At 39.7% G+C, this 14,687-nt stretch overlaps 1 long non-coding RNA gene across 4 annotated transcripts in view; it reads right to left on the reverse strand.

Annotated features, from left to right (window-relative positions):
* Positions 1-14,687, reverse strand: part of LOC113537484 (uncharacterized) — a 24,773-nt gene continuing 10,086 nt past the window's right edge. For 3 of the 4 annotated variants that reach the window (XR_004577333.2, XR_008301022.1, XR_008301023.1), the window contains one exon: positions 1-2,306. This is a non-coding gene — a long non-coding RNA (uncharacterized LOC113537484). Of the gene's footprint in view, positions 2,307-3,193; positions 14,382-14,687 lie in introns of those variants that run through there. The other variant, XR_008301024.1, reaches the window with a different exon arrangement.

The following is a 14,687-nucleotide window of genomic DNA, read 5'->3' on the forward strand; positions in this document are numbered from 1 at the left end:
AATGTTTGGACATCCTTCCAGGTGTAAAGTCTCAGAACTTAAATTAACTGACTTGTTAGGACTCATTACCGAGGTCGAGAATTGTCATTATGAATAATAATTCCAGAGTGTAATAAATTCTATGACTCTTGTGCTAACAATCATGGGCTCCTGAGCAGCTGACTGACGATCTGAAAATAAAGCTACTTGATGCCTAGAAAGATATTAAGCACTTCCAGCTTGCAATTTCCTTTGTCTGAAATTAAAATTAATGGCAGTTAAAGGGAACTGTTGAAGTCAAGAAAGATCTGAAAGGACCTGCAGGAAGGTTTAGCTGACACAGGAGTTGTACTGTTGTACTGTGCACCTCATCACAAAAGTCAACATCTGAAGCATGCAAAACATCTAGATAAGCCAGTGGCATTTGGGAAACAAGTGCTGTGGACTGATGCAGTAAAAAATTTAACTCTTTGGACACAATCATCAAAGGTATGTTTGAAGAAAAAAAAAAGGAGTAGCATTTGATGAAAAGAAGATCTTGTCAACAAGTTTGGGGATGGATCTGTTATGCTTTGGGGTTGTGTGGCAACCAGTGGCACAGGAAACACTGCACATGTAGATGAAAGATTAGGGCCCTGTAAATATAAACAAATTCTGGAAGCACATGTGACAGTCAAGAAATCGAAACTGAAAAGAGATTGGCTTCTGCAACAGGAAAATGAACCAATATGGATACATCAAAATCCACTATGAACATTCCTTCAGGAATGCAACATGAAGCTTTGGAATAGCCCTCACAATATTTAATTTCTTTTTTTTTTTATAGAACTGTTGTATAAAAGCAATATCACACTGGCAATTATGCTTGTACTGAATATCAGCAAGGCTGTGAATACCTGTGGCATGCTTGGTATTCAATATAACAGCACTCTTGCTTGTTTGATATTGCTTAACTGAACTCTGTATAAGCAAAGAATTCAGAAAAAATAGTATCATGATACTAAACCATACCATTAAGCAAATAAAACATCAGCTCAAATTTGGCCTCTTGGTGGTGCTGGAGAGTTTGAGGGGCAGACACTCAAGTTGGTGTGGAGGATCAATTTCCTATTAATTTTCCAAATTTTGTAACAATTATGTGCCTGTCATTTTTTAAATCAAAGTTATCCTTAAAATCATTTACAGATTAGCATATAGAGTAGATGCAACATGCAAACTTTAAATGAAGAACACAAGCACATACACAAGAATTGTGACAAAAGCATATACAACACAACACAAGCGTGTGCACAAAAAATTGTCTCAAGTTGGTTTAAAAAGGCATTGCATTTACAAGCTATAGTTTTCCACAAGTGTAATTTCCTTAGACTTCCTTGAACTGTATATATGTATATGAACTGTATGTATATATATCCAGTTTGCCCTATTTATTTTTTTGTACCCCAACCAGGCTAAAGCAGTTACCAGTAACGGATAAATGAAAAGTTCTTTTAACAACCTTTTGCCAACATGCTCTTTAGCTAGTAATCTTTGGACTGACAGCAAATCAATTTGCAATCAATACAGAATGTATAATTCATTTATTTTTTTTATTCAGTACAAAAGTGATTTTTGATAATTATGATCATTAAACAGCAATTAGTTTCAGTGATTCAAACCTTTAAAAATATTATAATATATTAAAGGTATTCCATCCTGTTAAAATCTCAGGGATATTTATATGTTACTGATATTTGCAGTTATGGGAAAAAGAAAGTACACCCTCCTTCAATTCTATGTTTTTTATTTATCAGGGCCTAAATAACAATTGGGTGGTCCTCACCAACTTCTATAAACAAACAAATAACCTCAGGGGACAACAGAAACACATTAGATACAGTATTTTATAAACAGTCATTTTTTTCCCGAAAAAGTAAACCAACATTCAGAAACCAGGCAGGAAAAAATTAGTACATCATTCCTACTTTCACAATCATAAAGAGAGTAATTAGCAGAAAGTTGTTACTAATGTAATCCACAAGATCAGTTAATCATCAAGAAGTGAAAAAGAAAAGTGACTACCTATATAAAAGCGGAACTTGCAATTATTGGAGCATTGGAGGTGTGTGTCTACATCATATCAAGAAGAAAAGACAGCAGCCATGACCTCAGAGAAGCAATTGTTGCTGCTCGTCAATCTGGGAAGGGTTATAAGGCTATCTCCCAACAATTTGAAATTCACCATTCTGCAGTGAGAAGGATTGTTTGGAGAGCATTCAAGACAGTTCCGAATCTTCCCAGGAGTGGGCGTCCCAGCAAATTCAGTCCAAGGTTACACGTACAGGCCTCTGTAAGCATATTAAATGTTTATGTTCATGAGAACACAATCAGAAAAAGACTGAACAAGAATGGCTTTCATGGAAGGGTGACTAGGAAAAACTCCTTCTTTCCAAAAAGAATATGGCAGCATGATTAAATTAAAAAAATTCCATCTGCACAACCCACAAAAGTTCTGGAACAATATCTTTTGGACTGATGAGACCAAGGTGGAGGTGTTTGGTAATCATGCACAGAGCCATGTTTGGCAAAAACCAAACACAGTGTATCACTACAAACACCTTATACCAACTGTCAACATAGTGGTGGAGGGGTGATGATTTGGGCCTGTTTTGCAGCCACGGGAACTGGGAAACATGCAATCATTGAGACAACTATGAAATCAACTTTAATGTGAGGCCATCTGTCCAGCAGCTTAAGCTGGGCCAAAATTGGGTCATGCAACAGGACAGTGATCCCAAGCACACCAGCAAATTGACATCTGAATGGCTAAATAATAAAAAAAAATCATGGTGTTGGAATGTTCATGTACAGACCTCAACCCCACTGAGATGCTGTGATGGGATCTTAAGAGAGCTGCACATAAAAAATGCCCTCAAACACAATGTTGTAAAGAAGAGTGGGCCAGAATTTCTCCAAAACAAAGTGAGAGACTGATAAACTCCTACAGAAAACATTTACTTCAAGTTATACACGTTACTGAATTATGGGGTGTACTTAATTATGGGATGGTTTCTGAATGTTGGTTTACTTTTTTGGGAAAAAAATACTACATGAAATACTACATGAAATCTGTTGTGTTTTTTTTTTTTTTTTTTTTTGTCATATGAGGTTATTATTTTTTTTTTTGTTTATTGAAGTTGGTGAGGACAACACAGTTGTTATTTAGGGCCTGATATATAAAAACTAAATTGAAGGAGGATATACTTTCTTTTTCCCATGACTGTATGTGTTACTGTTACTGTGACAGTATGACCTTCAACTCTCCTTTGCAAATCACATGGCATGAGCTTTGCTACCTTTGGTGCTTGTTGTTAAAAATACTTATTGAGTTTCAGGTAAGCTATTTTACCTAGTGCAAACACTAGGCCTCATTTATCAATCTTTTAATAATGTATTATGTAAATTAAACCAAAGTAAATTGAAAATTTCCACTAAACTTACAGAAGTTTCAGAAATGCTGATTTTCTGCATACTTGCATGTGTATGTTGATGAAAGGCAGTCACTCGTAAAGTGCAAGCATGTTCCTGACACAGCTCAATTGCATTTAGTAACGCCCACAAATCTCCATGAAAGCAAAAGCTCAGAGAGAGAGAGATGAAATAGCAAAATGAGGAAAAAGTGCCGAGTAGACTCTTAACTGACAGGGGCAGTGAGAATCACCTCGAGCGTGTACACACATGCCAAGAGCTCCCAACAAAGTCACAAAGTGATGTACGACACCAGTGTTACGGGGAGATTAGTTCAGTATGAAAAACACATCAGTCAAAAAATTCTTAAAATAGATTAAATAAGGCAGAGGTCTTTAGTCTCCATTTGAAGACAGAGAGTGACTCAGCTGTTTGGACAGCCAGGGAAAGTACAGTCTTCCATGCATGTCTTCCCTGAGGGAAAATGGGGTACCTGTAGGCAAGCATTAGTGTTTTATATCTGATGCAGGCAGCTACAGGGATCCAGTGTAGGGAATGCTGCAATTGGGTGTTGGGTGTTGAGAACTTGGGAAGACTGAAAAAGTATTACAGCTGTATTCTGGATCAGTAGCAAGGGTTGGCTGGCATGCAGGGGCAGATCTGCCAGGAGTGAACAAGCACCTCAAGTTTACGTGCAGTGTCAGAAGTGAGAACTGAGTTGTCCAGGGATATCACAAGATTTTGACATGAGGATGTATCTTCAGAGTTATACAGTAGCTTAGTCTTGCTGGGATTTAGATCCAGTTGATGAGAAATGAATTCTTAGAGCCTTGTCTATAGCTGTTACATACCAAATTTGGTGTCGTTGAAATGAACAGTCTACAGTAGAAAGAAATTAAAATAATAGATTATCTAAAAATCTAAGTGGGTTGATCTATTAATGCTGTTCATATGCTATAGATCAAAATGTAAAATGCAGGCAGCCCTTTACTACCAAACGTGATATTTTAAGTGATATGTATCCTTGACCCAAGGGTCCCTATAGCTGAGCCACAGATCAGTACACACACCTACTAACACTCACACGTTTGTCTTCCTTCCCTTTTAAGGACCTTTGCAGCTAATTAAGGCTATGAACCTAAATCTAACCCTAACTTTAATCTCAATAACCAAATGGAAACCTTTTGGCTATTTTAGTTGCAGTATTTGTGGGAAAAAAACTGACAGATATTCCTATCCTTGTCAGGACATTTTGAGATTTGAAATGCTGTGGGTTATTTTTGTCCATTATTTGCCTACCAATAATTCTAGAGTTAACTAACCCTTTTTAAAAATGATTTTAGTATGGGCTGCACAAAGGTGCAGCGAGTTTGATCCTAAGCTTGGGTGACTGTTTGGAGTTTCTGAGCATGTTCCCCCTATGTCTGCATGCGTTTCCTCTGGGTTCTCTGGTTTCCTCCCACCTCCCAAAAACATAAGATTAGGTGGATTGCCCGTAGGTGTGAATGAATATGTGTGTGTGTGTCTGTGTGTGCATGATGCCCAGGATAATGTGGTTAATGGAAGTAAATGAGTGAGTATTTCACTGTGCAAATGTTATTTTGAGAATATGAGATGGATCCATTATTTGTACTTGGGGCCAGGCCAAGGACATAGCAAGACATGGCATGCACAAGAGGAGTGGAACTGTTTAGTGTTGGCAATCATGTGGAGGTGGAGCCTATGTTTACATTGTACACACATCATCTGCCCTTGACTTTTTGTGTCCTATCGAACTTTCCTTGAGCCAGGTATTCCTGTGCTTCATGTCAGTACTTTTCTTGCTTTCTCCCTGTTTGTAAACAGTGTTTGTGCTAATACTGAGAGCTGTGACTCAGTAGAGGAAGGTTCCCTTCTACATTCCACTAATTTGCTACTAATAAAATTGAGTCTTAATCTGCAGATCAATTTAAAAAATAAATAATAAAAAACTCATTTCCACATACACCAATGTGTCCAAAATAATTTAATACTGAAAAGATCTTTTCAGATGGTTTAACCAAATGATCTTTGGACACTCACACAAGTATTCTAGAAGTCACAAGTTTAAGGGATTTGAGCTTTAAACATTTGTGACAATATTGCCAGATCCACATGTAATTGACAAAAATCGGCAGGGCATTTGAATACAGTGTGTTATCTGCATCATGCTGTGAAAGATTTGTCCTTATTCTATAAAATGCTCTGCCTCTTGAAAATGATATAAAGGAATTATTGGCTCCTCTGACCTCTGTTTCAAAGTGATATGCTTCAGTGGAGTGTGGTGACTCATTAGAGGAAGTTGTCATAGAAAAATTCCACAACTCTTTTTCTCTTCTGCCTTTTTTCTAAGGTTGTAGAACACTCATCAAGTAATATCAGTACAGGATGAAGCATAAGCCACAACACATTCCAGAAATAATACTCATGTCTAAATATAGGACACTTATCAGCATTCCTTTATATAGAGCTATGTGCTACAGGACATGTCTCCCTTCTTAAAGCTGCTCTGGTTGCTCATGGTGGTCCAACACTGTACAACTTGTCTGCAAATATAACACTGTAATCTGATGCTCTTTTTGTGCTTGTGCTACGACCATGAAAATGGGGGCCTCTGGTACTATTTAAAGTGTTCCATAGAGGTCTTTAAAAAATTTAAGGTCAAATAAATCAAGTTGCCAGTTTATTAGTTATGCATACTAACCATACACATACATTACATTTCAATTTTATCATGGAAACCTCTTATATAGGCCATTTTGTAGTTGTACAATTACCTTATGCCTGTATGACTGTAGCCATCTGTTAAGATGTTTGCTACCATCTTACCATAAATAGAAAGAGGATCACCACAGGACGACAATATTAGTTGGCTGCTGGGCAATTCTCAACACTGATGAAGGGCTACAAGATGATTACCAATAATGAACTTCCATGTGTTAGATTAGTCTCCTGTATTGTATTAATGATTGAATCCTATTAGAAATTTACAATTCAAATATAGACTCAGCTTTTCACAATATTCAGCTACACAATTTCTAATCAAGCCTTGAGATGAATTTTAGTACACTTCAAACATGCTAACAAGTTAAATGAACAAATGCAGCTTCCAGCAAGACTACTTGTGTGGGAGTCCAAGAGAGCAGAATTGGCCATGCTCTCAGAGTGGGAAGGTGACTTACTCTTTCTCCCATGTCAAACACAGTGACAAGCCAATCATGGGCATTTATGAGCTCATGTATGTGGAAGAGGATAGTGCTTTCCTCCAAGTGTGTTACACTGTCCTGTGACTCATCTTTTCAAATGCAACTGTTCAAAAAGATGTAGTTGCCTGCCTACGTTTTTTTTTTTAACGCGCCACCACTACCCCTGTTCAGAGGACCACTGAGAATTTGTTAGGATGATGAAGGCCCCATAAAGAGGGAGAACACATAAAACACTAACAATTTTTCATTTGCATTACAATTATGCAGACCAGCGTCAAGGGATGCAATAGATATCACAAATATATGACAGATATAACAGAAAAACAGTGCAAAAAAAACCCCAAAAAAAACAAATAAAAAAAATTGCATTTTTACAGATACACATACAACACTGTGGGACTTCAAGTAGGAGACACTGTGCAAATCTGGGTGTATCATTAGGACTGTGTTTTTGCACTGATTTGGTACGAGACACCTGAGCAGGAATAGTCTCACTTGGGGTCTTTTCCCTAGGTGGGAGGTGTTGAGATACCATATCAGATCTTCGTCTTTCCTCTCTTTCCTCCTTGTCTCCCTGTATGTGGTGGGCAGTGTGTGGATCTTCTGGTCATGAAGTCTGCTATGATCTATTTGGTTTTAGTGGTGTTGAGACTAGGTTGTTCTCTGAGGTTTTGCACCTCATCTCCTGTCGGCCGTCTCGTTGTTGTCTGAAATCAGACCCACAACAGTGGTGTCATTTGCAAACCTGACTATTGTGCTGGAGGAGTGTTTTAGGGTGTAGTTGTGTGTAAACTGGGAGAAGAGATCAGGGCTGAGGACACACTCTTGCAGCACTCCTGTGTTCAGGATGAGTGTGGGGGATGTGCAGTTTCCAATCATCAAGTTTTGGGGCCTGTTGGTTAAGAAGTCCATAATCCATGAGCAGAGTGGGGTTCTCAGGCCAAGGTTGCAGAGTTTGTTGACCAGTTTGTGGGGGACTATTGTGTTGAAATCAACAAACATCCTCACATATGTGTTTTGTTGTTCCAGGTGTGTGAGGGCTGTGTGAAGTGCAATAGAGATTGTGTCCTCCAAAAATCTGTTTGTTTGGCATGCAAAATCGTGTTGGTTGAGAATAGGGGGAGGACGGTGTTGGTGTGCTCCATTATTAGTCTCTTAAAGCACTTCATGGTTATGGGAGTCAGGGCAACTGGGTGGTAGTCATTCCAGTATTGCACTGCTGACTTCTTGGGAACAGGGTTGATGGTGCTAGTTTTGAGGCAGGTGTAGACAGAAACTTCCTGTACTGAGAGATTGAATATGTTGGTAAAGACCTCTGTTATTTGGTCAGTGTACTCTTTCAGTCCGCAAGCTGAGACCCTGTCTGGACCACCTGCTTTGGTGATGTCAGTTTAGCACAGGGTGGACCTCACCTGGTGGCAGTGAAGAACAGGTGGTTGTTCATTCTCAGATGAGTATGAGCTCATTTTGAGGAGATAAATATCTTGCATTCTTAGGAGCTGTCTGAAGATGCCAACAGCCCTCATAAACACTCACAATTAAATGTTCTCACAATTGCTTATACATTTATATCATATCTATGTCCAATGTTAGCCTATAATATGTGTTTTGCATAGCTTTCAACAAGAAGTTTAAGTCTGGCAGCAAACAGTCTATTGAGAGCTAAAAATAATGGGTGATTAATGGTGTTTTTACATATGCAGCGTTTACTTCTAATCCATTTGTGGAAGGGAGAACACAGCAGCTGCACTCTTGGTGTGGACCAAAAAAACCTATCCAAGAATGTCTGAGCGAGGTGGTCTTGTTCCAGTTCTAAGTGAACTCTAGTGAGTTATTGCAGTGAGAAAGTGATTTGACTTTGACTCAGCCTGATTACAGGAAGTGAACCAAACATGCCATGTATTTTGGGTTGCAGCATTTTTTGTTGACCTGTGACCTGCTGTAGCTCTGCAAGAATACCATGTGTTCTGGATATTGGGCCCATTGAACAAAAAGAGAAAATAAACACTGGGTGTAATAAACTAAATGTTTAAACTAGTTATTCATTGAATTATTTAATGATTTATTAAGAACAGCTTCTGTATTCTCTCTTATGGTGTGGACCAAGCTGCCCTGTATGATGGACTAATAGATGTGAAAGCACTTTAAGTGTATGGGCAAACCTAAAGTGTCCTCTGAGGGCAGCTGAGAACAAGTATTCTGATCGGATAATCATAGAATGTTTTTTTTTTTTGCACATTTTTTTGCACTAGCTACATTTTGCCACCACGTTATCAGAACATCACTTTTTCCATTTTGAAATTGACGACTGGAGAAACTACAGAGGTCCAGACTTCGATGTCCTCATAGCCAGTTATTGCCATTTGAGGGTGAGTTTGTAATCTCTTGTGGGTGGGAGCTTGGCTAGATATGGTCATGGTCACTGTGGTTTAAATTATTTATTTTTTATATTTTGGTATACACAACCAACCAAGTTAATCAGAAGACACTGTGGCACCTGAGTGGTCCATCAGAAACGTGTTTGCCTATTGTCAGGGGATTGCGAGTTTGAATCCCAGTGATTCAACAAGACAGTAAAGCCTTATGTGGAAATGGGAAGGGATGGCACTGATATCTCTCCCCTGTAACACTGGCCAATCATGGGTGTCTGTGAGCTCATGCATGCAGAACAGGGCAGATAATACTTTCCTCTTCAGCAGCTCTGAGGGTAGCCAAGAAACAGTTGTCACTTCTGATTGGATAGTCATGAAATTCAAGTTTTTTTTTTCTGCACATTAGGCTATCAGGAAATAACTGTTTCCATAGTGAAATTGAGACTGGTTCTCACTGCGCTGTGAAGCTGCACTTGCTTGCTCCTCCCTCCCTAGTTGGTAAATGTCATGTGATAGGGAAAAGTTATCTAGTGAGTGAGAATTGGCAAGACCAAACTGGTATGAAAATGGGGGGAAAAACCCAGAAAATATTGTGAGCTGGTACAAGCAAAAATAATTGCTAGAGTGGGCCCCATCAGTTGAAATTCCTTTATGAGAGGACAGAAGTGGGATTAAAAACAGTCTTAGGCTTGGGACATTTGACAATAGTATTGGGAATCACCACTAGATTCCAACTATCGTGATGGCTAACAAGTTAAAGACAATTTAAATGTCTATGGAAAATGTGATGTCTGCAGCTTGAGGATAGACAAAAATAAATTGTGTTATATCTTGTAATATCGTCACGGGTTCACCAGGCTCTCTCACCACCACCACTCAACGATCACAATCTGATCATGGCCACCTGTCACTCATCAGCACATCTCATCAAGCACCATATAAAAGCACACACCTCAGTTCAGTCACTTGTCTGGTCTTGAACTAGGAAACAGACCCTTTACTGCTACCACTTGATCGGCGGTGCCTGTGAATTATCTCCAGTGAACTTACCTGTGATTTTCCCTCGTGTTCCTCCAAGTGTGTTGTTTTCCCCAGCAATATTCACCTGCTATCCATACTCCACCGTAAGACTGAGGTGTGTGCATCAATGGTCTACTCTCAAGCCAGCATCCATAAGATAAGGACTTTATTCTTATCATTTCATCATCCATCGACTGCACAACCTGCATTTACCTACCTACTTGTTTTTGCACCCGCTGTTGTGAAAAATATAGGTTGTTTGGATTAACTTACCCTTTCGCTCAGTGTGTATCCTGACAAATATGTTTCCTTTTTGCCTATTTCCTTTTTACCTTAAGAACCTGCTGTCTGCCTTGGAGCACAGCAACAAAATATCTTTGTCTGATGCATCTTAGCTTCCCTACGCTTAACTAAACATTAGTGCTAGAGATTGCAGCTACAGCCAACTTGTAACCAGCTTCCATTATTTTTCCGCTGTGATGATGTAACGTGTACACAGCACACGTTGTGTATGTCTGACCATGCCCCCTTCTTTCCCCCCTCAATGCCACAGCCGATACTATCGTCAATCGGCAATAGTTAAGGGGGAACAATGGCACGTTGCACAAGATCTCACAAGCCTACCTTTACCTTACAGTAACAAAAACAGAGCATTCAACAAGCTGCTACAGTCCTGAGGGACCATGACAGGTTAGAGTAGTTTGAGCTGAAACAAGGTAGGCATGGATTAGTCTGTAGTGTCTAATAGTGTTTCAGTTTCACCCCTCCTTACAACCATGGTGTGTAACACTTGGATAACATCTTTGTATATCTGGTAATGTGTGCAGGCTGATATCTACCCACAAGTTTGCATAATGCTGCATGAATGGATGTATTCACCATAAATACCAGCATCATGCATGAATCATTGCCTTTTTCCTTCTCACTTCTGCACAGGTTGGACTATATTAACAGCATGGAGCTATGTGATTAAATCACACTCAGAGTTACATGTGTTCTGTCCTCCAAAACTGCAAACAGCCTCCTCTCTTTTCTTGCTACCTTGGTAAGAGAATTTTTTCATATATTACAAGCAATATTTGTATAACTCTTGGCTAGGGGCTCCATTTCCACATAAGGCTTTGCCTGCGTCATAGAATGGTACTCCCCCAACATTTATTTTGGACTGGGTATTCCCTCCACACAAACAACCCTTTATTCTACCCTTGGGATAGATTGCCTGAGTGGGTAGCCAGTAATAACCATGCTATAGAAGTCTCTAGGAAGTCTTTTAGAAGGAGAGGAGAGGCATCTGTGATACCAGTCATGACATGGTACATTTTGCTGGAAGATTTGAATCTTGCCAGAAAGTCAAATCTAGCCCAAGGGCCTCAGCCTAAAGAGTGTGCTGCTGCAAAAACGTAGGCCCGGAGTGGGATGTTCAAAAAATGATGGTCTGGTGTCCACAAACTTTTGGCCATATGGTGTATCTTCACTTGACTGCTAGGGCTGCTTGCACACTGTGTGCACATGTATGAGCTTGAATGAATTAGCAGAAATAGGCTGCACCTGAATTTCTTTGATGGAATGCAGTGAGCCTGGATTGACCTGATATACTAAATCAAGCGAGGCTATTTCAAATAAGCCTGGCTTTTATTAGCTCACATCATGGAATTACACCCCTGCGCTGTTTGATGTCTGCAGGACTTACATGTGTGGCAAGGAGCATCCCCCTTGTAACAAAGTGCCCAAAAGATCTTCCTTATTAGGCTATGTGTGAAGTGGGTGTCTTTGAAAGCTCCCTTCTTGCTAGTAATTATTTCAGCTAAAAGAATTACAGGCATGCTCTGGAGATATGCTTGCCTGGCATGCCATGACTCTGCAGTGACATTAGCCTGTAGATGTAGATGCCTAGCCCCTACTGACACTCTATAAGAGTCTTCTCCTCATTTATACAACTCCAGGACATCTATGTTACAAATACCTGGATGTAGCCATGCACATTCTCCAGATTTTACAAGGTTAACATCTTCCCTCCCAGTGCTGTTTGCGTGGTGAATATCTCTGAGTAGGTTTCATGGCAATCCTGAACTGTTGTTCATGAAATTGTTGGTACACTGTGGTCTTACATGCCACCTCTGGGTTTAAATGCTAGTGATGTGTAACTGTGGTTCTATAAAGCTTGGATAACTGCCATGGTTCCTTGTTATTCAGAACCTGTGTCAAAGAAGGTTATAGGGAATTATCCATATATAATGGTGGCATTTATTGTGAATACTGAAACATGTCACTACTTGAACTTTTTGGTCAATCTTAGCACATGTACACAGTAGTGGTATAACCTGACAACTGACCAATCTCAATTATTGGGATTATATGTCAAATATACATGAATATAAATCTTTTTGACCGCATAAGTATTCATCCCCTTTGCTGTGAAACCCCTAAATTACATATTCTGGAACAAGATATGGTTACAGAGTCAAATGTTAAGCGAGCTAATGAGAAATTACATATCATTAACACTTCTTATCAGTTATGGCTTTTTTCTAGAAGTGTGCCCTTGAGAAGCAGGACATTTAAGCTTCACAAGCTGACAGATGTTGAGGCTAAAAAGGCCAATGTTTCCCAGAATTCAGTGTTGTTTTAGCCAGCAGGCTGAGCATGTTCTCCCAGTGGTGAAAGAGGGCCTGTGGTGTGAGTCAACATACAGAGCAGACATGACATTCCAGACGCACCTCACTACTCTAGCTATGTTTGTTCAGATGGAGCGATGTGCTTTTCCTCCTGCACTCTCTGACTCTTCTCTGAAAAGCAGCTGCAGTCATGTAAAATAAAAAAAAAAAATACAAAAGAATGCAGATATGCTATACATATGCACCTACTTCAGTATGTTTTATTCATTCATAGTCAGTGGCCAAGTCAGTAGCCCTGTTGTAATTCCAATTAATCAATTTCATCTACTTCCAAACTGACAAAAAAAGAGTCACTGTTCATTTCACATTTACGTGTACACAAGTTTAATTGTAATTCCAAATAAATTAGTGGAAATGAAGGAGCTTTCATTAGAACTTAAAGGGCTTAGGACTGAATTTAAAAACAAACAAAAAAACCTTTTAGTAACTTTTTTTGCCAAGATTTTAAAAGTAAACATATACATATACATTGATTACAAGTAAATGTACACTATATGTGGACACCTGATCATCACACCCATACATGAGCCTTCCCCAAAATTTTGCCACAAAGTTGGCAGCACACAATTGTCTAGAATGTGTTTGTATGCTGTAACATTAAAATTTCATTCTACTGGAACTAAAGGGCCCCAAACTGTTCCAGCATGATAATGCCCCTGTTCAAAAAGCGAGGTCCATAAAGACTTGGTTTGCCAAGATTGGTATGGAAGAACTCGAGTGTCCTGCACAGAGCCCCGACCAGTCCCAGTGAGCACCTTTGGGATGAACTGGCACTTGCATGACATCAGTGCCTGACCTCACTAAGGCTCTTGTGGCTGAATGGGCAAATCCCCAATGCCATGCTCCAAAATACAGTGGAAAGTCTACCCAGAAGAGTGGAGGTTATTATAACAGCAAAGTGGCATACATCAAGATAATTTACACCTGGTTTTGGGATAATATTTGTGTGTTTTCTCAAGTTTCCTTCCACTTCCCAACATGCATGGTGCCCTGTGATGGACTGGCATCCCATCCAGGGTGTATTCCTACAAAAGATAGGCTCTAAATTAACTGCAACCCTGACAATAAGTAGATTAATGAATATACAGAGACATTCTTTGCAGTGGCACAGAGAGTAAGGTCCCCTATTCAATTCTGAACTAGAGTAACTGTCTGTGCGGAGTTTCTGTACACATTCTCTCTGTGTCCACATATGTTTTCGTATCTCAGTTTCTTCCCACCTCCCAAAAACATGATAGTAGGTGGATAACTTGCTCCTATACGTGTGAATGAATGAGTGTGTGTGAAGTGGCCTCCCATCCAGGATCCACCATGACCCTGACCAGGAAAATGGTTAATGAAAGTGAGTGAGTGATATACAGAGATCCAGCTCCCTCTGCTGGTTAACATGCCTTTTTGCTTTTGTGCTAAATGCTGGAGGAAAGAGACCTTTAAAGAAGGTATAACACAAGTACAAAGGGAGCCATGATGTTATATTTAATGATGCCATTCATAAGTTCCTTCATCCCTGGGGATGCCTCATTCCTAAATGATGCAGTATCTGTGTGGTCCCAAGATTTTTATATTTGCATACAATTGCTTGTATAGATGCTTGTGGTACCTTCAGTTGTTTGGAAATTGCTGCTCCGGGGATTGGACCTGTGGACCTGCTCCAGGGATTGGACCTGTGGAGGTCCACAAAATTTTTTTCTGAGGTCTTGGCTGAGTTGCCTAGTAGCGTAAGTGTAAGTAAATGTTTGGCCTCAACTGTACAGCTTTGGACAAACGCATGTCTGGTAAACTTAGCTGGGCTTTCTGTGTGGGTGAGTTCACTGACGGTGCCACGGCAATGACAGGCCACTTGCATGTTTTCACAGCCTGGGTGAAACTGCTCACTGAACTGCTCACTCACTCACTGTATCATTCGTTGTGATGCTGGACTATCAATGGAGCCCAATGGTGTACTGAATGATTGATGGGTGATTGGTGAT

This window comes from Pangasianodon hypophthalmus, chromosome 26 (assembly GCF_027358585.1).
Source record: "Pangasianodon hypophthalmus isolate fPanHyp1 chromosome 26, fPanHyp1.pri, whole genome shotgun sequence".
Classification (NCBI taxonomy): domain Eukaryota; kingdom Metazoa; phylum Chordata; class Actinopteri; order Siluriformes; family Pangasiidae; genus Pangasianodon; species Pangasianodon hypophthalmus.